The sequence below is a fragment of the Meles meles genome, chromosome 3 (genome assembly GCF_922984935.1).
Source record: "Meles meles chromosome 3, mMelMel3.1 paternal haplotype, whole genome shotgun sequence".
NCBI lineage: Eukaryota > Metazoa > Chordata > Mammalia > Carnivora > Mustelidae > Meles > Meles meles.
In genome coordinates, this window is record NC_060068.1 from 24,494,667 (window position 1) to 24,522,250 (window position 27,584).

The following is a 27,584-nucleotide window of genomic DNA, read 5'->3' on the forward strand; positions in this document are numbered from 1 at the left end:
ATGAGACAGATAGCATCCATTCATTTGCATGTCAATGTTCCCTTATCAAATTCAAAGAAATAAAACTCTTTTTATTGGTTTACACCTTCTTTCACTGGGTAAAAGATAACGAATTGGCTTCTCTACCTAAAAGTGCAGAATATACATTCTTCTTCTGACCCATAAGAAACAAATGTGAACTATACAAGATATGGATTATTACCACCATTTTACAGACAAAGAAACAAAGTACACTCACAAGTTTGGAGATCACACCAGTAAGAACAGAGGCCATTTCTGACTAATCTAATTCAGATTTTGATCCCTTCAGACTCCTCTGAGACAATACAAGAAATGTGCCTGATTTTATCAAGTCATTTTGTGAATAACACAAGAAAAGAAGTCAGGAAAATATCAGTTTATCCACAAGCATAATATTTTCTCAGTATCATAGAGTAAAACTAAAGCTTACTCACCAAGATGTTTCCTTCAAACCCCAGTGTAAGACACACACATAGCCAAAGCTGGCTCTCGGGGGTATTCTACCATGAACAGCTATTAAGAGATCTGGACCCAAAGAATGCAGAAAGACTAGACAGAATGACGTTTTCAACAACAGCTGCTACATTTTAATATGTTGGAGCTATTTCAAAATCCCATTGCTCCAACTGAATTTCTGTGCCTTTAAGTCTTTCTTTCCCATCCCAACACCCATCTTATTCAAGGGGTTTTCAATTACTATGGGAAACCAGAGGGTCAGAGTGACTGAGTTTGACACAAATGATCCCTAACCGAAATTAGTCTAATACGTGCTTCCATTTCATTCTATAAAAAACTGTTCTAGCCAAATGTGGATATCCTCAAGGATACATTATCCAGAAGGATTAATCCAGGATTCTATCCAGAATGCATTATCCCGAAGCATTATCTCTACGTTCCTATTATCTTTTAGATCCATATGTTTAGAAATGACTAGAAAAATCTCTTGTGCATTATTCTGTAGAGTCTAAGTGACAGAAAATCCTTGATTTCTAGAAATAATCAAATCATCTGACTAGTGAATAAATGCGGATGAACCAGGTATGTGATTCTGCTTCAGGTTAAAATACTAAATGTGGCTATAAAATAAAGAGAATAGCTTCTTATATGGCCTCTACACACTGGCTCCTTTCCTACCACAGGATCCTTGAATAATTGCTCCTACTTCTTAAAATCTTTTTTACAGCATCTTGTTTTCACTCACAAAAGAGTAAATCCTCACTTAAAAGAGGCCTTCCTGGAAACCTTAATGAGAGTGGCCTAGCTCCATTTCCATGTTTGTTTGTTTTTTTAATAAGAGTTAAAAAAAAAGAGTTAGCACCATTTATTAATTCTTGTTAATATAGCATTTGTCTCTTTCTATCAACATGCACTGTCCATTCTAGTATCCAATAGACACCTGTGGCAACTCAAATTTAAATTCAAATAAATTATAATTAAGTAAAATTACAGAAAAATGATGACTTTGATTTCATTAAAATTGAGAACTCTGTTCCTTTAAAAACACTGTGAAAAGAATAAAATGACTAGCCACATAATGGGAGAAAATATTTGTAAATCACATATATGATAAAGAACTTGAATCAGAATATAAAACTCTCAAAACTCAGTAATATAAAAACTAAAAATCCAACTAAATTGGGCAAAATCTTTGAATACGAACTTTACTCAACTCAACATATGAATGATAAGCACGTAAAAAGATTTTCACCATCACTAGTCATTAGGAAAATGCCAATCAAAGCCACATTGAACTGCCATATCATTCCCTCTAAGATGGCTATAATCAAAAGGACAGTAAGTCTGGGTGAAGATGTGGAGAAATTGTACTCTTACACTACTGTTGGTAAGAATATAAAACCACTTTGGAAAACAACTGGATATTTTCTTAAAAAGTTAAATTTACAGATAAAATATGACCCAGCCATTCAACCCCTAAGTGTTTACCCAAAAGAAATGAAAGTGTTGGTCCAGACAAAGACTTATACATGTATGTTCATAGTAACTTTACGTATAGTAGCCAAAACCTGGAAACAACCCGAATATCCACTACTAGGTGAATGGATAAACAAGCTATGGCTTCTTTGCATGATGGAATACTACTCAGCAATGAAATGAAGCACTGATAAATGCAAATACACGGGTGAATCATGAAATAATTATATTGAATTAAAGATGTTAAAAATACATAGTATGATTCTATTTATATATAATTCTTGAAAATGCAAAATAATCTACAATGACAGAAAACAGACTGGTGGTTTCCTAGGAATGGGGAGCAACAAGTGATTCGCAAGGGACATAAAATTTGGGAGATTATAAGTATGTTCACTGTCTTGACCATGATGGTTTCATCAATATATACATGTGCCAAAGCTTCCTGGTGTATAGACCTCAAATATGTACAGTTTCCTGTATGTCAATTATACCTCAATAAAGCTGTTCCTCAGTTGTACCAGCCACAAGTCAAGTGCTCAATAGCCACATGTAGCTAGTGGCTATCAGATTGGACATTGTAGATAAAGAGCAGTAAATCAGCACAGATAGTTCTAGTCAGCAGCAATGCTCTAAAGCAGGGGCTGAGCAAACTATATACCAGGGACACACTGCCTGTTCTTCTAAACCCATTTTTTATTGGAACACACTTATGCCCAGTCATTTACATACTGTAAGTGGCTGCTATGGTGCTACCAGGGCAAAGTCGATAGTTGCAATAGAGGCCTTATTATCTACAAATCTAGATAATTTGCTATCTGTCCCTTTAAGAAAGGATTTGCTGATCCTGGTCTAAATAAAACACTCTGAACATGGGCTACATCTGTCCTGTTCACTGCTGTATAACCCAAGCGGTGTTTATGGAGTACCTCATGAATGCACTGTCCTAAGCACTAGAGAGGCAGTCTTCAACAATACAGAAAATAAGATCACAATTCTCATGGTTTTCACAATCTGGCAAAGGGTTCAGGTCACATGAGAAGTAAATAAGAAAAGAGGCAAGGATGAATGCTAAGATGAAAAGCAAACAGAGGTATGGAGCATGAGTGAGGGCAGCAACTTCCACTTAGGTAGTCAGCACAGGCCTCTGAGAGGACCAGACATCTGAACATGAGAGCGCCAACACTGCAGAGACCTGTGGCAGAAGCCGAGGGAGGAGCAACACCCAAGTCCTCAGGACAGGAATTAATTGGAAGACCTGATGCGTGCAAAAGAAGGCCCATGTGGCTGGAGAATACACAAGGTGGAAAAGGTAGGTAAGGAGGGAGAAATAGAGAAGGCTAAGAAAAGGTGTCTGAATTTTATCTAAGTATGATGGAAAGCCACTATAGGATTTCAAGGCAGGGAGCAGTCTGATCAGTGCACATTTTTACAGATCACTCTGGTGCTGTGAAGTGAAAACCGGGCCAGGCAAGAGCGAGGAAGGTGTTAGAAAAGTTACGGAGTTTCTGGAAAGGTACATGTGAGAGACGGTGGTGGTCTGGCTTGGGCTACGCGGCAGCAGTACAGAGGAAGTGGAGAAAGTAAAGTTATGTTGTGAAGTAATAGTTGACTGGCCTTTCTGATGGTTGTGGTAGAGGTAAGGAAATGAAGGAGTTAAAAATGAACCATAGATTTTAGCTTGAACAAGTGGGACAACAGTATGAACCGCAAATATGGGAGAAACTACTAACTGTAAGACCTAATACTGTGTGCTTATTCTATGACAGTATTCACTCCATTTCACAGTTAATACTCCCAACCATCTTGAATAATAGGTACTACTGTCATGTTCATTGTATAAATAGGAAACTGAAGGTGAAGGTCAGAAAAATAGGACCAACACAGTGAAGACTTGAACCTGGGTCACCGCACTCGAAATTTCACCACATTGTATGTAATTGCCTCCTTAACAGTAATTTCGGGGAATATGAACTTCATTAGAGGCAATGGCGGTACCACTGGATTAACAGTCTCTCAGAATGACTAGTTTGAAAGATACTACTGTTCTGCTTTATCTCTTAAACATCACCCTGTATTCTTAGAATAAAAGAAATAATTGGCATCTATGCATTTTTCAAAGCACTTTCTGCAGCATTACCCTTTGATTCCCATTTACAAAGGAAGAAACTGAAACAAGTCCAGTGATTTCCTTAAGATCATCAAGAGAGTAACAGAACTAGAACTAAAAGCCAGACGAACTGACTCTATGTAATGATCTGGCCAAAGTGTGTCTTTAAAAATTCAGACCGTTCAGAAAAACAAACAAGCAAACTAACAAAAACGTGTTTTATATCACTACCCCAAATACGGATACATATGTGAAATGGAGAAAAAGAAGTAATACAAAACTGTTCTCACCATTACTAATTTGTTAGGATTTCTTTTTCTTTTCTTTTTTTTTTTTATAATTTTGATTGTAACTAGCAATTTAAACAACATTGATCCACACCTTGGTAATTAACACTACAACACATACTGCAATCACATAGTAGACTTTTTAGGAAATAAGTCTCATGGCTCACAAAAACTATCAAAACCCAAAAGGGCAAGATGGAACATATAGATGAGTTTGCTGAGTATTTTGGTTACCTGAGGACTAGTGTCTGTAAGAGTATAAATGGCAATGATTGCATGAACTACAGTTTAGAAAAATTCTTTATTATGATTATTTCCTAATCATCAATAGAATAATAATCAATCCTAATATGGAGGTCTGAAATCAAGGCATGCCTGCTAATATTTAAAATGAGAGAGGTGCACTTTTATGGGAAAAAAAATTAAAAAACAACAAAAAAGTGCTTCACCTTGTCTTTGCCCCAAAGGAAGTAAAGAGCTACAGAATGCCCAGATTAGCAAAATCTATTTCCTTTGGAAAGAAAGAGAGAAAGAGAGAGAGAGAGAGAGAGGGAGAGAGAGAGAGAGGTGATAATGTGGCAGCCCATTAAGATATATAATGAAAGACAGCATCTTGAGGACAACGGCTTAAGATGCAAGTAATCTTTCATTTATTGGATAAGTACTACTTGTTAAATGATCAAGCTACTCAAATATCCTTTGCCAGAATGCTTAATTTCCCTTAGGAAAGGAAGAAAACTGCTCAGGAGTATCAATCTTTGATTTTCCCCCAAATGCTTAAGTTTACAAGAATAAAAGAAAAGTGCTTTAAAGTCCATGTCAATTACTCCGAACATTCATTTACCTTCCTGAATGTGGCGCTAACTTGGTGAATTTTCTCTCTCTCTCTCTCTCTCTCTCTCACACACACACACACACACACACACACACACACACACACACACACATATCCCTGCATCTCATTTCAGAAGGGGAAAAGCCACAAGGACACTCCACAGACAGTCTCAATATATCAAAGGACACCAGCACTTAGGCCCATACATCATCAAGTGCACAGGTATCCCTAGGTGCCCTGCAACACAGTCAAGATCCCAGGGAGGCCCATTCCCTTCCATACTCAGAACAGCATCTCCCCTCTCCTCAAATGACCTCTTGCCAACCTGGGATCCTGGTGCGTGGACTCAGGAAAGGCTGTGAGGTCTGGACCATCAGAAGTTCCCCGTCGCCCCTCCAGGTTCTCACAATAGACACCTGGTACCTCCAGACATTTCTTATGCAACAGTTCAGTGACTCCTCTAATCCCAGTTGGTTTCCAGAGAAACTGGAGGGGCACCACCAGGACACAGGGCAAAATAGGGGGTCCAAATAGTAGGTCTTTGGGGGAGGGGTGGAGGAGGAGTGGACAGGGCCAGAAAACCCAAATGCCGCCAATACACAGATGGGCTGCAGAGTTCTGCGACTCTGAGCCATGTATTCTTGCTCAGGGGACCCTTTCCAGACACCTGGCTGGTCTGCACCAGCACGCCACAGACAGGGCCGCCCTGTGCACCAGGACCAAAAGCTCCAAGTGGTCGCCAGAGTCCCTGCTCCAGACTCTGACAGAGCACCCGCGGGCTGCCCCATGCCCCCGCCCGGGCCCCTACGGAGCACGCATTGGCCTGGGGACCAAGGGACCCCGCAGGGCGAAGGCCCCTGTGCCGGCCTGGGACCCTCCGCCGCAGTCCACCGGTCAGCCAGGCCGGTACCAAACCTCCGTGCCCCTGCGGGATGGACCATGAGCATCCCAAGCACACATGTGAGTCAGACCACCACCCCCGAGCCCGGAACCTTGGCGGAAGCACGGTGCGGGCGCAGGGACCTCTCCCCACCCCACCCACCAGAAAAAACCTGGCAGTGGCCGCACCTCAGCCTCCAGGTGGGAGGCCCAGCGCCGCAGCCCCTCCGCCTACTTTCCTCAGCGCGGGTTGCAGAGGCCGGCGGAAGCCGCGGGCCCTGACGACTTGGAGGGGACCCTGTCTGCAGATGGTGAGCGCCAGGGGGACCTCGGGGGCACCCAGAGGCCAAACCCTCAGGGAGGGTGGGGGCCGGGGAAAGGCCAAGCCCCAGTGTCCGTCCGCGGGCCCAGATTGAAGGAGGGGCCCGGCCATCAGTCCGGCGGAAGACGGAGATGAGGAGCCAGACTGGGGGCCCCTCCGAGAGCCTTTAAGACTCTAGACTGGAAACCCGGGGACTCGGGGTGACTTGCCAGACCTGGGCGCTGGAGGGCGGGGATGGCAGAAGATCAGGGAACTCAGGCTGCAGGCCAGGAGCCGCTAGTCCAGAGCATTAAATCCCCCAGGCGGCGATCTCTAGCGCGGCGGTTGCGGCTCAGAGGGCGCGCGCGTGGAGAGGGTGGGGGCGGCAGAGGCAGCGGCAGCAGGAGCAGCTCCATGTCCTCACGTTCTTGGTGCCCGGGCCTCCTGAGGTCCCAGACTCGCCTGTCAGAGAAGAGGAGGGCCCTGGCTGCTCCCCTAAAGTGTCCTGCTGGGGGGACATCGCTTGCATGAAGAAGACTTTCCCGCAAATCCCAGCCCAGGAAGAGGCCGCACAGTCATGTCCGGGGGAAGCTGGCCAAACAGGCGAGGACGCGCGGGTCTAGGCGGCTGTCGCGCTCAGGCTGGGAGCCGGGTTCCGGGTGCTACCGTCGTGCCTCCCATCGGGGCCATGCACCGCCGCTGTGCTTGGCACCACGGGCTGCAGGTCCTGGCCGCTTCCTCCAACTGGGGCGCAGCCAGGCTGGGTGTCTTTCTCTGCTTGCAGAGATCTGCTGGGGGACAGGCAGCCGACGGACCTTGCTAGCCTGCGACTCAGGGGCCCGTGTCATGAATGGGAACCTCTAGGGCACCAACGCGCGCCTCTCCCGCTGACCAGCCCAAGAGCACCTGGCTGCGTCCCTGCCCGCCCTCCCAAAAAAAACCCCACAACCCGGACCCCGGGCCCCCACTCAGGAGGTCTTAGGTTGGAGCTGCGCATGGCAGGGTGCCAGGGCTGTGCAAATTGGGTAGTGGGTGCAAAGTCCTCTCAGTACACTTGGCCTCCTGAGCAATCCTGAACATTTGTGTAGCCCTCCTGGACTTCTGCAGCTGCAGGTCAGCAGCCTCTGCACCATTTGCCCCAGTGGTTTCAGCTGTCTGAGGCTGCAAAGACAAGGGCATTCCAATCCTCAAAGTGCAACTAGGGAAAATGCAGGCAAGAAGGACTCTGAAATATGGCTTAGCCATTGAGAAGGCTATGATATGTGGGAGTGTTTATCGGATATCTGCGCTGAGAGCATGACTTCCATACAGCCCTAATAGTGGGTGTTTTTGTTGTTGTTGTTGTTGTTTGTTTGTTTTTGCCAGAGAGTAATCAGGAAGGGGATTTGGAACCAAACCAGATTGAGTGGAGTGATGTACTTTGCAGAACTGACTGATGGGTGCAGATGATTCCATAGGTGGCCTTCCCCCTTGGAGTCAGGTCTACATGAAGGGTAGATGAGTGACAAAGGACACACCACTCCATGATACTATGTTGTTGAAGGACTTTTGTTTGTTTTGTGATTTTTTTTTTTTAATTGAGGTTCCTGTGGGGTTCGGCTGTTATCAAGACAAGCTGTAGAAGAATAGGGCTCTGGCAGACTCGGTTCCCAGCAAGAGATGCTATCCAAAACACACACACACACACACACACACACACACATACGCACATTTACATACAACCCCCACCCCCAGTCACTGGCCATGTTTATTGTGGAAGTAATGGGTAGAAAATGTTCCAGCCCATTTTAAGCCTTGTTCACACATTGTTCAAAACAAACTTACACAGGCTGTAAAAATCTTGGTTTATGTAATGTTTATTATATATAATATATATTATATATAATATATTTAATATATATTTATAAAATATAAAAATATATTATATATAAATATATATAAACATATTTATAAATTATTCCAATATATATGTATGTATATGTGTTCAGATGCAATTTTTCAGGGGTAGCTGTCTTTCTGCAGCTTAGACCCAAGTGTACTGAGAGGACTTTGCACCCACTACAGAGTTTATCAAGGATTGTATACTGCAGATGGCTTTGCAGTTCCTTTCATCTGGGCTGAAATCATGCTATTATGTTTCCTATCATGAATGGACAATCCCAGGTTCCTTACACTGGTTCATTTTTAAAATTTAATTTATAGTCATCTCTTTTTAATATTTCATGTGATTAACTTATTATCTTTAATGTTTATTATCTGCCTGTCTTCCAGCGGTCAGAAATATTTTTATTATTGTTGTTTAGAGAAGTGCCTGGCACAATAATGTTTCTTGATTAAATGAACGAATGAGACACAAAAAGAATATGGGATCGGTTCCAGAAGGACCAACCCTGGATGGTTATTTTGTGCTGAGAGTCTCACGGATTATCAGCTGTTTCTCTTTGAGATGATACATCATGCTCTAATCACATGTGGAAAACTCACTTTCACTTTAGAATTTGTAAGTGCTTTTATTTCAAATTCCATTAGTTTTTATTTGCATAAAATCCATCCCACCCCTCTCCTGTAAGGAGCTTTGAGGGAGAACTCACTTCCTAAGGAACATTGTGTTTGCTCAGATTAATATTATCATCAGAGTAGTATTGGAAAGGACACAGATAAGATCACAGTCACTCCTGGACTTAAAATCTTCCTTGGCTCCTATGTCTATAAATATCAAATGCTACAGTGTGATAGACAAGACTCTCTACAATCTGATACCTCACTCCCACTCCCTTGTGTTATCATCTGCTCTACTTCAACTCTAGCCCTGTTCTCCCTCACACTGAACTATGTGCACTTCCAGGAATGGCTTGATCTAGCCCATGGTCATGGCTTTGAACCTGCTGTTCTTGTTGCCTAGGAAGTTTCCTTTCTATATATTTCAACCTGTTGTTTTACATGGATTCCTCTAGGGCCTGCTGCATAGCAAATACCTGGTATGCATTTGTTGAGGAAAGAAATCTTTAAGGCTCATATCTATAAGTACCTCAAGAAACTCTTTCTGTCTTTCTTTTTACCTAGCTTCCACCACACACCAACCACACACACAAGGTTAAGTGCACCTTCTGTATTAGTAACAAAATTGATTGAGTCGCTTTATGCCAGGTACTAATCTAAGCATTTTACCCATTTTAATTCATTTAAATCTTAACTACAAGCTAGAGTCCCTTACACCCCATTTTAACCATGGGAAAACCCAAGTCACAATGATGTTAGATAACTTGTTCCAACAGCTGGTAAGTAGTGAAGCCAAAGTTGGAACCTGGTAGTCTGTTCCAGAATAAGTGCTCTTAACCCCTTGTCCATCCTGCCTCTCCTGTGTGCTTCCTTCTCCTTACAGCACACATTACACTAGGCTGTTACCATCTGGTTGACTTGACTTTAAGCTCCTTGAAATTAAAGGTTATATTTTGTCTTCTCTCTCTCTCTCTCTCTCTCTCTCTCCCTCCCTCTCTCTCCCTCCCTCCCTCCCTCCCTATTTTGTGACAAGCACAGAGTTAGACTCTCAATGATCCACCCCCAATGACTTAGCTTTGAATGAATGAGTGAAGTAGTAAAAATAACCATTTTCATTCTCTATACAGGTTAATGAAGATGCTCTGATGTGGGAGAATTATTGGTAGACTAGTCCTCTCATTCCTTAGAAAGTGAAAGCATTTTCCCTGCACTGGGAATCTTAGCTTGTAGAAAATGTGAAGCCAGAAAGCAATACTGATAACAAAGGCAATTGGAGGCGTGTGATGACCACGTCTGACACAAGCAGGATGCATCCAGAATATTTTGAAATAAACTGTAAAGTAAAGTACTAAGAATAGCGGAGATTAACAGCTGGGAAACACCAACACCAGACCTTTAATAGGAACTCCTCTAAGAATGAAACCAAAATGTTTGGCCAACCATCCAAACATGATTAGAAGTTTGGAACTTTCTGCCCCATCCCCCATCCTCCAAGGAAGAAGGAAGAGCTGGAGATTAAGTTAATAAATCAATCATAACTATGTGAAAAGCCTCCATGAAAGTACCTAAACTAAGAACTTCTAGGTTGGAGACTACATTCACATGCTGGGATGTTGGCTCACCCCAACATCAAGGGGGACAGAAGTCCCTGTGCTTGAGATGCTCCCAGACCTTGCCCTACTACCTCTTTATCTTGCTGTTCATCTGTATCTTTTTTCATATCCTTTATAATAAAACAATGGACATAAGTCTTTCCCTGAGTTCTTGGAGTCTTTACAGCAAATTATGGTACATAAGGAGGGTGTTGTAGAACTCCCAATTCATAAGTGGTTGATCAGAAGTATAGGCAACAACCTAAACCTTGTGACCGGCGTCTGGTGTCATGGGACATCTTGTAGAACTGAGCCCTTAACTTCTGGGGTCTACAGCTAGTTAGTAGAGTCTCCAGCTAGTTAGCCTCATAATTGAATTGCAAGAAAAAGAATTAGTATCCAGAGAGTTGAAGAATTAGTTGGTTTGGGGGAGGGAAACTTACACATGCAGTGTCAGAGTGCTATGAGTGAAGGAAAATGATTTTTCCTTTAGGTAGATAGACGTTCCCAAGGATTTATAAGTAGGAAGAAGGGGCAGTGCTTGTCTGATTGCATCTTCCTTCTCTAAGAATTACAAAGCAATCCACAATAAGAAAGTTATCAAAGGTCACACAGTTAATCAGCGGTTAAGAAAAGACTTGAAAGTAAATCTGATTGCGGAATTCAAATGCTAAGTATTGTACCTTGACTCAGGAAAGGCAACTGTTTGTCTTACAGAAATCCGATCAACTGAATATTCATCTCCTTCATATTTTTGCTCTACTGCTCGGCATATTGTTTTGTGATTGACTTACTTATCATGTGTCTTTTATTTTTATAAGATTGTATTTATTATTTGACAGAGAGAGAGAGAGAGATCACAAGTAGGCAGAGAGGCAGGCAGGGGTGGGGGGAGCAGGCTCCCCTCGGAGTAGAAAGCCCTATGTGGGGCTCCATCCAAGGACCCTTAGATCATGGCCTCAGCCTAAGGCAGAGGCTTAATCCACTGAGCCACCATGGTGCCCCTATCTTGTGTTTTTTAAAGTAGATCTCAGTGCCCTCTAGGGCAAGCAATGTGCCTGTCAGAGTCCATTATTTGGCAAATGAAGTCAAGATAGGGAGGGACAGGGGGAGGGTATATGGAAAGGAATAAAGAAATCTGGGTAAGAAGAGAAAGAGGTGAGGATGCCTGAGTGCCTCAGTCAGTTGAGTGACTGCCTTCTCCTTGATCATGGAGTCCCAAGATTCCCATCTGGTTCTCTGCTCAGTGGGGAGTCTGCTTCTCTCTTTGGCCCTCCCCCTTCTGGTGCTCTCTCTCATTCTCTCTTAGGTAGATTAATGGAGTCAAAAATTAAAAAAAAAAAGAGGTGAAGATGGATAATGTATACAAACAAATACCTGGTCCTGATTCTGCCATATATACTGGCTTGTACCTGGGGAGCTGTAGACAATCAGGCATAAAACCTCCATGTGCCCTTGTTCAGTTTCCATGGGAAATGTCTTCAAATAATACAAATATGATTTATAAACAAATTGTTTAAAAGTTGTTGAGGCTAATAAGTGATGAGTAAAATCTACTTATTTCTCTCTGCCCTGAGTTCACCAGAGTGACTGTGCAAAGTCAGATATCCACTAGAACTCCAAAGCATTAGAAAAACACAGAATAAGGTGGTTTCCATCTTTAAAGATTGGTCAACCTCCAAGGGATGAGTTTGGCAAACCTCAGGTTGCAGGAATGGGGATGATTCTTCTTTGCTTAACTAATACCTAATGCCTAATACCATCAAATCTTATCTGAATAATCAATTATTTTAAAGAACAACAAAAGGAATATTGTTTTACATGACATAAAAATTCTATAACTATTTAAAAAATCAGCTTCATCATCCCAAGTGTCCACTGATGAATGAATGGTTGAAGAAAATTTAGTGCATACACACACACACACAGTGGACTATAAGTCAGCCATAAAAAGAGAATGAGGGGCACCTGGGCAGCTCATACAGTTAAGCATCTGACTCTCAATATCAGCTCAGGGCATGATTTCAGGGTCCTAGCATCAAGCCCTGTGCTGGGCTCCTTGCTCAGCAAGAAGTCTGGTGGAGATTACTGCCTCCATCTCCTTCTGACCCTCCCTGCTGTGCTCACTCAATCTCTCTGTCTCTCTCACTCTCTCTAAAACAAATAAACCTTGGGCACCTGGGTGGCTCAGTGGGTTAAAGCCTCTGCCTTCAGCTCAGGTCATGATCTCAGGGTTCTGGGATGGAGCCCCACATCAGGCTCTCTGCTCAGCAGGGAGCCTGCTTCCCTTCCTCTCTCTCTGCCTGCCTCTGCCTACTTGTGATCTCTGTCAAATAAAGAAATAAAATCTTAAAAAAATTTAAAATAAATAAATAAAATAAAATAATCCTTTAAAAAATGAGATCTTGCCATTGTGATGATGTGGAAGGACCTAGAAGTTATTAAGCTAAGTGAAATAAGGCAGAGAAAGAGAAATCACTTGATATATTTTTTTTCTAAAAAACAAAGCAAATGTACCAAAAAAAAAAAAAACCCACAGAAACAGACCTATAAATACAGAGAACAAAGTGATTGAACCAGGGAAGGGGAGTAGTGGCATGGACAATATGGGTGAAGGAAGTGGGAGATACAGGCTTCCAGTTACAGAATGAGTAAGTCACTGGGATGAAAGATAAACACAGAGCATAGTCAGTGATACTATAACAGCATTGTATGGTGACAGATGGCAGCTAGCCTTGTGGTGAACATAGCATCACAATTAGAGTGTTCGAATCATAATATCGTATGCCTAAAACAAAGGCAACACTGTGTCTACTATACTTCAATTAAAACATTAGCTTCGGTCAAGATGGCGGGGAAGTAGGAGGAGGCACCGTTTCAACCTGTACTCTAAAGTGAGCTGAAGTGAGTTCTAAAGAACTCCTACTACCCATGAAATCAGTCTGAGATCAGAATTATAAACGTCTGGATCTCTACAGGAGCAGAAGACGCCAGGTAAAGCAGACTGGAAGCTTTGGACTGATATCGGAAGATAAAAAAAGAGAGGGAGGCAGCCACCAGAGGTGACCAATTGGAAAGTAATACCCCAACACAAGAGAGCTCTGCATCTGGGGACCAGCATTAACTTGGAGTCTGGTTGAAAGCACGCAAAAAACAAAGAGCAAATGATCGCGTGGGGGTAATAGTGGGAACCTGGGCGGTTAGGGTCAGGGACCTAAGTCCCAGGACCTAAGACAGCCTCCCCTGGCGCTGAGCCAGAGAGAGTGTGGCGGAGAAATCAGGTCTCCATCCCTGAGCCCCCAGTGCACCTGAACGCCAGCGCTCCGGAGAACAAGTGGGGTCTGGCTCCCGTGAGGGACTGGGAGCCTGGCCAGATGGCAATCCTGAAACGTGCGCATCCCACACCCTCCCTTGGGATAGGTGCTCATAGGCGCTAGCCTGGAGCTCTGGCATCCAGAAAAAACAGACATTCCCAGCCCGGGACAGCGGGAAAATCTCAGTGTGCAATCTCTGCTCGGAACCTCTCTGGCGGCCTGGAGCTGCCTACACAGCCACTGCTGCCCTGGTTTTGGGTACAATGAGGAGCTCCTGCATCCCCAGGGACAGTGACTCAGAACTGACTCTGCCAGCAGCTTTTGCAAAACATTCTGAGGCTTCTCTCTGAGAGGGAGGTCGGGGTGCAGCTTGCTGTCCTCTAAACCTCCAAAAACCATCAAAAGCTGTCAAGGTGAGAGAAAGCAGATGAAAGGACATAAAAACCCCCAGAGAACAAAAGGCTGAAAAAAAAACCAGTTTCCTCAGAGCTCACCCCCTTGAGGGGAGCAGGAGGACCTTAACTCAGGGAACATCATTGTCTGAAAACCCATGTGGCAAGCCCCTCCCCCAAAAAACCAACCAGGAAAGAAGAAAAAAAAAAAAAAGACTACAAGAGAACAACCACCACTACTTCATAAATATAACTTTTGTTTTTAACTCTTTACCAATATTCTGGTTCTTTTTTTTTTATACATACAGAAAATTTTTTAACCTATTTACCACCACACTGAGATGTCCAGTACATCAAATTCTTTAATAACCTTCTAACCTGAACTTTTTGATACATACACCCATGTTCCTACCTTTAATTGTGGATTTGTTCTGCCAGTCTTTTGGTCATTTTCTGAATATTTACACTGAGATGAGTGTTATCTAGTTTTCTCCAGGGGACAAGGTGACCTTAGGGTCCTCACTGCACCATCTTCCCCCAAGGTACTTTTTTACTAGTTACTTCTTTAAAGTGCTCACTATGGCAACTGCCTGACCTCCACTAGATGTATAGATGTATGGATATTTTTGTTCATTCTTGATTCTGTTCCATTGTTCTAAAGCTCTGTCTTTATGCCACTACCACAAAGTCAGACATCATGACTTTGTTGTAAATGAGGAAATGTAAGTCCACTAAATTTGGTCTCTCTCTCTCTCTTTTTTTTTTTTTAAGACTGTTTAGGCTAAGTTCATCTTTGATCTCCTGGTTGATCCAAACATTCTTAAGCAAGGTGGTCTTTAGCTTCCAGGTGTTTGAGTTCCTTCTGAACTTTTCCTTGTGATTGAGTTCCAGTTTCAAAGCATTGTAATCTGAGAATATGCAGGGAATAATGTCAGTCTTTTGGTATTGGTTGAGTCCTGCTTTGTGACCCAGTATGTGGTCTATTCTGGAGAAGGTTCCATGTGCACTTGAGAAGAATGAGTATTCTGTTGTTTTAGGGTGGAATGTTCTATATATGTCTATGAGGTCCATCTGGCCCAATGTTTCATTCAATGCTCTTATTTATTAATTTTCTCCTTCGATGATCTGTCTATTACTGAGAGAGGCATATTAAGATCTCCTACTATCAATGTATTCATACCAATTTGACTCTTTATCTTGATTAATAATTTTCTTATGTAATTGGCTGCTCTCATATTGGGGGTGTAGATATTTACAATTGTTAATTGTAAAAGATGTCAAATCATCTTGGTGGATAGTCACTTTAAGAATTATGTAGTGTCCTTCTGTATCTCTGACTACGGTCTTTAATTTAAAGTCAAATTTATCTGATATTAGAATTACTACCCCGGCCTTCTTTTGAGGCCCATTGGCATGAAAGATGCTTCTCCATCCCTTCACTTTCAGTCTGGGTGTATCCTTAGGTTCAAAAGGGGTCACTTCTAGGCAACATATGGATGGGTCCTGTCGTTTTATCCAATCTGCAACCCTGTGTCATTTTATGGGCACATTTAGGCCATTCACATTGAGAGTGATTATTGATAGATACGTTTTGATTGACATCGTGTTACCTTTGAAGTCTTTCTGTCTGTAGATTGTTTCTATATTTCTGTTCAATGATATTCCTAGGATTTTTTCTCTTTTATAGAATCCCCCTTAGTATTTCCTGCAGTGTCAGCTTGGTGGTTGCATAGTCTTTTAAGCCTTGCCGGTCTTGGAAACTCTTTCTCTCTCCATCCATTTTGAATGTCAGTCTTGCTGGATTAAGTATTCTTGGCTGCATGTTCTTCTCATTTAGTACTCTGAATATATTTTGCCAGCCCTTCCTGGCTTACCAGGTCTCTGTGGACAGGTCTGACATTATTCTAATGGGCTTTCCTCTGTATGTCAGGAGCTTCTTTGTCCTAGCTGCTTTTAAGAGGGTCTGTCTAGAATCATAATTACTCATTTTAATTATAAAGTGTCACGAGGACTTTCGAGAATCTAAAACCTTGGGGGAAACCTGTCTGCCGCTAGTACATGAATGTTCCAATAATTCTGACGTTGGAACGTTTCATGGCATCATTTATTTCCATGATTCTGTTTCTCTGGCTTCTGAGCTGTTTGTTCCAGGCTTCCTCTTGATCCTTTCTCTCTATCTGTTTGTCCTCCAGATCACAAATTCTATCTTCTATCTCAGTTTCCCTAGCTTTTAGAGAATTTATATTAGATTGGAATCCATTGAGAGCATTTTGAACATCATACCTGGTGGCTTTCAGTTCTGCCTTAACATTGTGAACATCATCCCTGGTGCCTTTCAGTTCTGCCCTAATCAATTCCGTTTGGTCATCCATGGCTTTCTCCAACCTAGCTATTGCCTGAATAACTGTTAGCCTGAATTCCTTTTCTGACATATTGTCTATGTCGATAGCCATTAGCTCTGTTGCATAAGGTCCATCCTCTGTATTTTTCTTCTGTTGGGCATTCCTCCTCCTAGTCATTTTGGTAAGAGATGAATGAACAGATGCAGCTAGATGTATTGATTGTGGTGCAGTCAAGGTGCACCCTGGAACCTTCTGTGCAATCAGGGTTCCCCACCCAAATGAGAGAAAAAAGAAAAGAAAAAGAAATAGAGCAGAAGAAAAAAAAAAGAAAAGAAAAAAAAAGGGGGAAAAAGAGAGAGAGAGACAGGAAAAAAGGGAAGATAAAAGAGAAGGCTCAGCCCAAATGGGCCCCATGGTAAGATTTATGAAGTATACCAACAGAAACAGACAAACACAAAGTCTGTTAAAATTATATGACAAGAGAAATATATATATATATATATATATATATATATATATATATATATATATATGCAAAAAAAATGAAGAAACTCATCAGAAAGAATCCCAAGTATAAGATTTATATACTATCAGGACAAACACAAATACACAGAAACACAGGTAGAAGGAAAAGTTTGGAAAGTGGTTATAAATTCTCAGTGTGGGCGAGGAAGGTTACTTTGATTCTTCCTGTATATATCTTCATGTTTTTGTTAAGGGACTCAACTTTCCTAAGATACAGGGAGATTAAAAATTGGTTTGTCTATAGGGTAGCATTGATTGGGGAAAGGGGATTACCTTGAAGTTTAACTCTATATGTATATTAGAAAATAAAAATTAAAAAAGAAGAAACCTGACTAAACTAAGATAAAATTTTAAAAAATTAAAAAAATAGAAAAGCAAAAGAAAAACACGGGTGTATGTATCTAAAAGTTCAGTTTAGAAGGTTATTAAGGAATTTGATGTACTGGACATCTCAGTGTGATGGTAAATAGGTTAAAAATTATCTGTTTGTATATATAAAAAAAAAAAAGAACCAGAATGTTGGTAAAGAGTTAAAATTAAAAGTTGTATTTATGAAGTAGTGGTGGTTGTTCTCTTGTAGTCTTCTTCTTCTTTTTTTTTTTTTTTTTTTTCTTCCGTCCTGGTTGGTTTTCTGGGGGAGGGTCCTGCCACGTGTGTTTTCATACTATGATGTTCCCTGAGTTAGGTCCTCCGAGGAAACCATTTTTTTCATGCTTTTGTTCTCTAGAGGTTTTTATGTTCTTTCATCTGTTTTCTCTTGCTTTGACAGCTTTTGATGGTTTTTGGAGGTTTAGAGGAGAGCAAACTGCACCCCGACCTCCCTCTCAGAGAGAAGCCTCAGAATGCTCTGCAGAGCTGCTGGCAGAGTAGGTTCTGACTCACGGTCCCTGGGGATGCAGGATCTCCTCATGGTACCCAATACCAGGGCAGCGTCGGCTGTCTGGGCAGCTCCAGACTGCCAGAGAGGTTCCAAGCATCAATCGCATACTGAGATTTTCCCGCTGGCCCGGGCTAGGAATGTCTGTTTTTTCTGGATGCCAGACCTCCAGGCTAGCACCTTTGAGCACCTCTCCCAGGGGAGGATGTGGGAGGCATGCATTTCAGGATTGCTGTCTGGCCAGGCTCCCAGCTCCTCATGGGAGCCGGACTCCAGGCCTTCATGGACACGGAGCTGGTTGCTCAGGCCAGCTGGCAGGTCAGGGACAAAGACCTGGTTTCTCTGCTGCACTCTCTCTGGCTCAGTGCCAGGGGAGGTTGTCCTGGGTCCAGGGACTTAAGCCCCTGTTCCTAACCGCCCAGAATCCCACTATTTCCCCCCACGGTCCTTTGCTCGCTCTTTCTTTCTTTCTTTCTTTCTTTCTTTCTTTCTTTCTTTCTTTCTTTCTTGGGCTTTCACCCAGGCTCCAAGTTAATGCTGGTCCCCAGATGCAGGGCACTCTCGTATTGGGGTATTACTTTCCAATCGGTCACCTCTGGTGGCCCCCTCCCCCTTTTGTTTATCTTCTGATATCAGTCCAACGTTCCCACTCTGCTTTACCTGCCACTGGCGTCTTCTGCTCCTGTAGAGATCCAGACGTGTATAATTCTGATCTCAGGCTGATTTTGTGGGTGATCAGAGTTATTTGGTTGATAATCAGCTCACTTTAGGGTACAGGTTGAAACGGCGCCTCCTCCTACTTCCCTGCCATCTTGACTCCACCCAATGCTTTTCTGTTATTAATTGCTATTTTAATTCTCCTGTTATTGGATAACATACTCTGTATTATTTCTTCAAATTACTAGGATTCTGAATATGTAGATCAATCAGGGTAGAACTCATATTTTAATCATTCGGAATCTTCCAACTCAACATGAACAAAATGAACGTCTCATTTATTTAGGTCTTCTTTATTTTTCCTCAGCGGCATTTTATCTTTTTTGGTGTACTCATATTTTACATATTTTATCATATTTACCCTAAGCATTTCATATTAACTGCTATTTGTAAACAGAGTTTTTTTTAAGAGTTTGTTGCTTGTATGCAGAAATACAGCTGGTTGTTGTTCTTTGTATGTTTTGTATCCTGTACCTTTGAAAAACTCACTTATTACTGTTAGTAGTGTTTTTTTTGCTTGTTCTATTGAACTTTCCACATAGATGATCATTTGTCTATAAACAAGGATAGTTCTACTTCTTCATTCCAATCTAGATTCCCTTTATTTCCCATTTTGTCCTGATTTCTCTGGCTGAAGTCTAAATATATTGTGGAAAAGAAGTGGTGATGATAAACATCATTCTCCTACACTTGCTTTTAAGAGGACAGGGGAATTTCCCTTCTATTCCTCGCCTGCTGAATTTATCACGAATACTGAATTTTGTCAATTTTTTCTATTGTCAATTGAAATAACCATATGATTTTTTTATTATCAATTTGTTAATATGTAAATTCTGTTCATTGGTTTTAGAATGTTAAAGCAACCTGCATTCTTGAGATCAACCCTACTCTGTCATGATGTAACTTCCTTTTTCATGTATTGTTGAATTCAATTTGCCAAAGAGTATTTTCAGAATTTTGGCATCTGTATTCCTGAGGGATACTGGTCTGTAATTTTCTTTTCTTATAATGTCTTTGTCTGCCTCTGGTAATCAGATTAATACCAGCTTCTATGAATGAGTTTCTGTGTCTTCCCTTTAGGTTTATGGAGCAGGTTATGTAGGGTTAGGTTGTTTGTTTGTTTGTTTTTCCTATCGTCCTTTCTTCCTTTTTTCTTTTCCTATCCTTTCCTTTCCCTTCATTCCTTCCTTCTTTACTTCTTGTTTTAGAATTCAGCTGTGATTGCTGTATGGGATTTGAGTTTTATTTTGGGGGAAGGCTTTAACTATATACTCAATGTCCCTTATAGGACTATTCAGGTTTTTTGTTTGTTTTTGAGTAAACTGTGATAGATTGCATAGGTTATGGATTTTTTTCAATGTCATCAACATTGTCAAATTTATAGCCATATAATTATTCATAATAATTCCTTATTGTCCTGTTAATATCTATAGAATTTGTAGTCATATTTTGTCACAAACTTTTGATAGTAGTAATTCTATTATTAGTATATTATATAGCAGTAGTGTTAGCATCTTTTTTTTTTTTAATGGTTGGCCAATCTACCAAAGGTTTAATAGTTTTATTTTTTTAATATTTCATTTCATTTATTTATTTGAGAGAGAGAGAGAGAGAGCATGAGCATGGTGGAGGGGCAGAAGGAAGAGAAGCAGACTCCTTACTGTCCAGGGAGCCTGACTCAGGGCTTGATCACAAAACCCACACATCATGACCTGAGCCAAAGGCAGACACTCAGGATCCCAAAAGATTGAGATTATTCCCTCCAAATTATCAGAGCACAATGCTTTGAAACTGGAACTCACCCACAAGAAAATTAATGGAAACTAATGAGAATGCAGACACATTGTTCTAAACCCATGCGATACAGCAAAGGCAGTCCTTAGTCCTAAGTCCAAAAGGGGAAATATATAGCCACCCAAGCCTCACTCAAAAGAAAAAAAAAAGTGAAAAACCCCAAATACACCAAATCTCTTTATACCTTAAAGAACTAGAAAATCAACCACAAATTAAGTCAAACCCACCTGTTGCCAGCTTTTTCCTGTGTGCCCCTTTGGTTGGTGTGGTGTGTGGCCAGGCCACACACTCTCTTCTTCTTTTCAAGGACCACATGGGGAAGCCCATCTGCTCCCGTTTCTTCCAGAGTACCTCTCTGTTCTCATTCTTCTCTCCCCTGAGCTCTAGAGCTTGTGTATCTTAACAGAGATGAGATGGCTCCATCTGACATCTCACTCGTTCAACAAGTACTTTATTGGAACTTCTTATGTGCTGGTGGGGAAGAGCTATGGAATGCCCCTGAAAGTATTCTTTATTTTTTAAGTTTTGGGGGTTCAATTTAGTGATGCATCAGTTGGATATAATATGTGGTGCTCATTTCATCAAATGCCATCCATGATGCCCACAATTCAGTCACCCCATGTCCCAGCTTACCTCTTCTCCAGCAACCCTCAGTTTGTTCCCTAATGTTGAGTCTCTTATGGTTGGCCTCCCTCTCTATATGCATCTTTTTTTTCTCCCTCTCCCCTATATTCATTGTTTTTGTTTCTTACAATATGCTTATGATAGAAATCATATGGCATTTGGCTTTCTGTGACTGACTTCTTTCCCTTAGCGTTAATACCCTCTGGTTCCATCCTCCTTCTTACAAATGACAAGGTGTCAATCTTTTGGTGACTGAGTAATATAACAAGGTATCTAGGTACCACCTCTTCATTATCCAGACTTGAAACAGTTCTGCTTTTGCACCCAGCTGTTTATATTATTTTGTGGTATCTTCCTGAAACAGACTGCCCTCCCCTCCTTGGTATCGTCAGCTCTACTACACCTGATTCAAATCTCCATCCTCCTGCCTTCCCAATGGCGGTCATGTTTCTACTTGTCTACTTGCAGAAAGTATATGATCACACCTTTGATTGATTTCTTGAGTGTACAGAATGATTTGAAAAGTATGAACTTGTATTTGAGGGAGGAGAGCAATGTAATTCTTCCCCCCAGAATTTCCTGATTGGCTGCTCAACATGAAGACTATGAACCCAGTGACAGGGTGTATTTTGTTGCCCCCCTTCTATGAGAGCTAATGGCCACTATGATATGGGCAAGCAGGTACTTCCTGGTGACACCACTTCATCTGCTCCAGGTTGACGTTTATTGTGGGAAGATGTCCTACACGTAATGCCTACCATTTTTTCCATGTATTATTTAAGCTTTGATGGACAAGCTGAGAGTAGCATTTTCTATGGACATGTGGTCTGACTTAAGTACAACTGTGACCTTTCATGGTGTCTAATGCTCCATATCTTTATTAATATCCTCCTTAGTGTTCTAATTAATGGTGCCTCTGTGTGGCAGATTAACCTTTGTAGTGTTTGAATCTTTCAGCCTTACTATGCCCATCAGTCTAAATATAACTCAAATATTAATTTTTCCTCTTGAAGGACTTTTTGCCTCTTTTCCTTTTAAAACATGGTTTCCATGTGATGATATCAGTCAGGGGTGTCACTGAGAAAGCCATCAGTAATTGGCCAGCTGACCTGCCTGGTGATTGGTCACCAGTATGAGGCCAATCTGAGAAATCCCAGGTGATTGGCCAGCACACATTGGTGAAACCACATGGTGGTGACATCACATGAAGAAGGCATTGTGATGTCCCAGGGCAGTTATAAAAGCTTGGCAACGGCCCAGGCTGCAGTGAGAAGAGAGATGGCGGTTCACTCACAGCTCTTCCTGCTGCTCTTCCTCGACTTCTATGTCCTGTTCCCTGTCCCTGCCCATGGCAAGCCCCCTGCCCACTCCACCTGCCCCGGGCCTCTCTCCAATACGCTACACACCACCTTCATGTTAGCACCTACTTTTGCGCCCCTCTGTGGTCCGGATAGTCCCCGAACCCGTACACGCTGACTCGCTGACCCATTTCGCACTTGCAGGCTGGCCCAGGCCCTCAGGGAGACATTCTCATTTGGCACGTGGGAGTGGGACACTGTCTACCGGAGTACCATGGATTCTCAGCCAGCTGGGCCCCACACCTCTCGGGTCACAGGCGTGTTCAGTACAGGAAAGCTGGTTCCACATCCTGAGGGAACACTGGACACACTACTACTCTGGAGCCCTCCAACCTGGCCCAGCACAGGGCACATGAATGCTCTGAACATCCAGCCGACCCAGATGTGCACAGTGTGTGGAATGTCTGGAGACACCAGGCAGAGAGGGAATTTTACGAAACAAGTAGGTACTGGGAAAAGGAATCACCACATCTCTGTATGCAGTGTTAGTCATTGCAACAGTGACCCTCCATCCATGGACTGTCTGAAACAAATCATCAGTGGACAAAATAATTCCCCAGAAACCTGGCTAACCTGGAGCCTACAGACCATCAATCCTCAAACACAGCCTAAGAAAGAGAAAGTCAGGCCTCAGAACAGAGCACCTGCCAAGATCCCAGAGACTGGGAGGCTTCTGATCCCATTTGAAACTGGGCCGATGAGTCACACAGACACTTGGTGGACAAGGAGCCTCCATACCTCAAGTTGGCCAGCCCAATGTAGCACAAGGCAAGTAAGCCCCGAGAACAGGTTTGCCAAGAGCCATGAAACCATGATTCCTGCATCCCAGCACTGTATCGGGAAAGCGACTCCACTCAACAGAAGCATGACCATGGGCCTTTGTACCCAGTGTACAAAAAATCAGCTCTCCCCTAGGCCAAGCAGGCACCTGGACAGCCCACTGACCAGGTGCTCTTGGACCAGGAGACCAACAACTGAGCTGTCTGACAAGCTAAGTAGGCACCTTGTCAGTGGGCTCCCCATGTACGCTTGGCCCTGGACCGCAACAACTCAGCTCTTTGCTTGGTCAAGCAAGCACCATGACCGTGGGTTCACTATGTGCCCATCGACTTGGAGAGCCACAGCTCAGCAGTCTGATAGACTGAGGAGACACCTTGACACTGGGCTCAACATGTGTTCTTTGTCCTTGAGACCAACAAATCAGCTCTTTGTATGGCCACCGAGGCAACTTGACAGCAGGCTCACCATGTGCCCATGGACCTGGAGACCAACAAGTGAGCTGTCTGGTAAGCCCAGCAGGCACCTTGAGAGTGGGATCACCATGGGACCTTGGATACTGAGCCCAAGAAAAGAGCTCTCGGGTAGGCCAAGCAGACAACTGGACTTGAGGCTCACTGTGTGCCCTTGGATCTGGCAACCAACAACACCTCTCATTGCTTGGCCAAGCAGGCACCATGACAATGGGCTCACCATGTGCCCTTGGACCTGTCAACCAACAACACATCTCATTGCTTGGCCAAGCAGGCACCAGGACAGGGGGCTCACCATGTGCCCTTGGACCTGGAGACCAACAATGCAGCTCCATGATAAGCCAAGCAGGCTACTTCAAAGCTGGATCACCATGGGCCCATGGACCTGGAAACCACAACATCAGGTCTCTACTAGGCCAAGCATGCACGTGGACAGCTGGCTCACTATGTGCCCATGGACATGGAGACCAACAAGTGAGCTGTCTGGTAAGCCCAGCAGGCACCTTGAGAGTGGGCTCACCATGGGCCCTTGGATACTGAGCCGAAAAGAGCTCTCGGCTAGGCCAAGCAGACAACTGGACTTGAGGCTCACCATGTGTCCTTGGACCTGGCAACCAACAATGCCTCTCATTGCTTGGCCAAACAGGCACCAGGACAATGGGCTCACCATGTGACCTTGGACCTGGAGACCAACAATGCAGCTCCATGATAAGCCAAGTAGGCTACTTCAAAGCTGGATCACCATGGGCCCATGGACCTGGAAACCACAACATCAGGTCTCTACTAGGCCAAGCATGCACCTGGACAGCTGGCTCACTATGTGCCCATGGACATGGAGACCAACAAGTGAGGTATCTGGTAAGCCCAGCAGGCAACTTGAGAGTGGGCTCACCATGGGCCCTTGGATACTGAGCCCAAGAAAAGAGCTCTCGGTTAGGCCAAGCAGACAACTGGACTTGATGCTCACCATGTGCCCTTGGACCTGGCAACCAACAATGCATCTCATTGCTTGGCCAAGCAGGCACCAAGACAATGTGCTCACCATGTGCCCTTGGACCTGGAGACCAGCAATGCAGCTCCATGATAAGCCAAGTAGGCTACTTCAAAGCTAGATCACCATGGGCCCATGGACCTGGAAACCACAACATCAGGTCTCTACTAGGCCAAGCATGCACCTGGACATCTGGCTCACTATGTGCCCATGGACATGGAGACCAACAATTGAGGTATCTGGTAAGCCCAGCAGGCACCTTGAGAGTCGGCTCACCATGGGCCCTTGGATACTGAGCCCAAGAAAAGAGCTCATGGCTAGACCAAGCAGACAACTGGACTTGAGGCTCACCATGTGTCCTTGGACCTGGCAACCAACAACGCCTCTCATTGCTTGGCCAAGCAGGCACCATGACAATGGACTCACCATGTGCCCTTGGACCTGTCAATCAACAACACATCTCATTGCTTGGCCAAGCAGGCACCAGGACAGTGGGCTCACCATGTGCCCTTGGACCTGGAGACCAACAATGCAGCTCCATGATAAGCCAAGCAGGCTACTTCAAAGCTGGATCACCATGGGCCCATGGACCTGGAAACCACAACATCAGGTCTCTACTAGGCCAAGCATGCACCTGGACAGCTGGCTCACTATGTGCCCATGGACGTGGAGACCAACAAGTGAGCTGTCTGGTAAGCCCAACAGGCACCTTGAGAGTCGGCTCACCATGGGTCCTTGGATACTGAGCCCAAGAAAAGAGCTCATGGCTAGACCAAGCAGACAACTGGACTTGAGGCTCACCATGTGTCCTTGGACCTGGCAACCAACAATGCCTCTCATTGCTTGGCCAAGCAGGCACCATGACAATGGGCTCACCATGTGCCCTTGGACCTGTCAACCAACAACACATCTCATTGCTTGGCCAAGCAGGCACCAGGACAGTGGGCTCACCATGTGCCCTTGGACCTGGAGACCAACAATGCAGCTCCATGATAAGCCAAGAAGGCTACTTCAAAGCTGGACCACCATGGGCCCATGGACCTGGAAACCACAACATCAGGTCTCTACTAGGCCAAGCATGCACCTGGACAGCTGGCTCACTATGTACCCATGGACATGGAGACCAACAAAGGACCTCTGGGCTAAGCCAAGCAGATCCCTAGACATGTGGCTTACCATGTGCCCTAGAACCCTGAGACCAACAACTCAGCTCTTTGCCTGGCCAAGGGGGCACCTTGACAAAAGGTTCACCGAGTGCCCTTGGACCTGGAGACCAAAAATGGAGCTGTCTGGTGGCTTATGCAGGCACCGGGATAGTGGGCTAAATGCGTTCCCTTGGATCTTGAGCCAAAGCAATGAGATCTGGGCTAGGACAAGCAGACACCTAGATAGGAGGCTCACCCTGTACCCCTGGACTGGGAGACCAGCAACTCAGCTCTTGGCTTGGCCAAGTGGCCACCTTGGCAACAGGCTTCCCATGTGTCCTTGGACCTGGAAAACAAGAACTGTGCTGTCTAATGGGATAAGAAGGCATTTTGACTGTCATTATGCCTGGTGCCCTTCAACCTGGAGAGCGACAATCCATCTCTGTGACCAGCCAAGGAGGCAGCTTTACAGCTGGCTCACCATGGGCCCATGGACATGGAAACCACAAAATCAGGTCTGTACTAGGCCAAGAAGGCACCTGGACAGCAGGCTCACCACGTGCCCTTGGACCTGGAGACCAACAAAAGAGTTCTGCACGAGGTCAAGAACGCACCAGGACAGCGAGTTCAGCATGTTTCCATGGACACAGATCTTTCCTTCTCCCCAGAGGACAGGGCACTCAAACACTGGGCTTTCCAGCTGGCGGCAGATTAGGAGACCTGCAAACCTGATCAGCATTTCGCCGATTTGTCCAATGCAGCCATGGAGACCTAGGAGCCTCCAAACCATGAGCCCTCCATCCCAGGACAGCACGGGACTAAGAAGCCACTGGCACACCAACTTGACCCCCAAATCTATGACTGCATGCTTTTCACCTCTGCAGGGAAGGGAGCATTCGAGTCTCTTCTCACTTTCAATGTACTTCAGCCTAAGGTCCTTGTGGCCTGCTATCTCTGCATTATTCATTTTGTGGGGAGGTCTCCTCCTGATGAGAAAACTATGCCATGCCGTAGAAGGTGAATCAGGCCAGTGGTTTCAACACTTTGTTTTCGAATTCATGGCAGGAAATGAAGAGGGGCAATGGGAGGAAGTAGTGCAGGAGACCCAGGCACTGAACTATGTGGAGTCATTGGCAGAAATCCTCCAGTTGAAGGAGCAGTGTTCCATCCTCAAGGGAGAAGTGCAGGCCTTAAGGCAAGAAGCCAAGCAGTGCACTGAGACGCTGGCCCAGCTCCATGAGGTGGAGAGCTTCTTTATTCAAATGAAGGTCTTCCTCGATGTTTCTGCTTTATGCGCAGTGCCCAAGGGTTAGTGTTTGTGCACCTACCCACTATGGCATTGAAGGGGAGTTGGAAAATAGGTGTTCGTCTCCCCAATTGATGGTATGTTGTGAATTTAAATATTAGGCAAATAAACCGTTTAAAATAAAAAATTTAAAAGAAAAACAACCAAAATTGATGATTTCTAAATAACTGGTTTACAGAAAGCAAACCCTGGGTGATTATAAAGGGCAGCCTGTCTTACAGTCACTACTATCCCTTATGATCCATTGCATTCTTCTGAGGTTGGGGTGTCCATGGCTCTGAGGATATGTCGATTAAGTATGCAGAGTTGACATTGAGCACAACCTGCCTGTCTTCATCAACACGTTCAGACACACTGAACTCTAGAAGCAAAGCAGAGGACCTAAGTTCAGCAGCATTCTGATCGGAAGGAATAGAGAATCTGTGTGTCTGTTCACAGGTATTTCTGCCTAAAGCATTGGCAGAGACCATTTTTGTCAGATTTTTGCTAAGTG